The sequence below is a fragment of the Elephantulus edwardii genome, unplaced genomic scaffold (assembly GCF_000299155.1).
Source record: "Elephantulus edwardii isolate Elephantulus edwardi_28Jun2011 unplaced genomic scaffold, EleEdw1.0 scaffold00179, whole genome shotgun sequence".
Classification (NCBI taxonomy): Eukaryota; Metazoa; Chordata; class Mammalia; order Macroscelidea; family Macroscelididae; genus Elephantulus; species Elephantulus edwardii.
Window position 1 is genome coordinate 3,093,825 of NW_006399929.1, and position 519 is coordinate 3,094,343.

At 43.9% G+C, this 519-nt stretch overlaps 1 protein-coding gene across 1 annotated transcript in view; it reads right to left on the bottom strand.

Moving 5' to 3' along the window:
* LOC102851336 (60S ribosomal protein L10-like) overlaps positions 1-519 on the bottom strand; it is a 3,242-nt gene that overhangs the window by 1,596 nt on the left and 1,127 nt on the right. The gene's annotated exons all lie outside the window — the stretch shown is intronic.

Consider the following 519-nt stretch of genomic DNA (forward strand, 5'->3'; position numbering starts at 1 on the left):
AGAGAATTGCTTAACTAGAAAAGATGCAATTTGCAGGAGTTTAATGAAGAAATGTAACCTCCCATAGTTACCTCAGCTAGTCAATATACTCTAAAGTTCCTACTACTCTGTCTTCTCTCAAAATTTGTAAACTAAATGCTGTTTTCTTGAAAATTATATGGCCACTTTATCTGACTAGAAAGTTCTGATGGCTTAGACTGTAGGAAATTGCACTGTTAACTAACTCCTTGGCAGTTAAAATCCACCAGGAGTAAAGTACCAGGGGTAATTTCCTCCGGTGAGATTTATACTGGGAGGATCAGCTATGAGTCGGCCCTGGTGCCCCAGCGATGAGGATGTTTTCCCCTGAAAAGTGTGAGATCTGCAGTATGGCTTTGTAAGATATGGAGGGTGAGGAAAGGTTGTTGTTATGTGCCATCGAGTCGTTTGCGACTCATAGCGACCCTATGCACAGCAGCCCTAAACCCTGCTCTATCCTCGCCAACCGCACTGCCTCTGACACACCCATCCCGATTACCC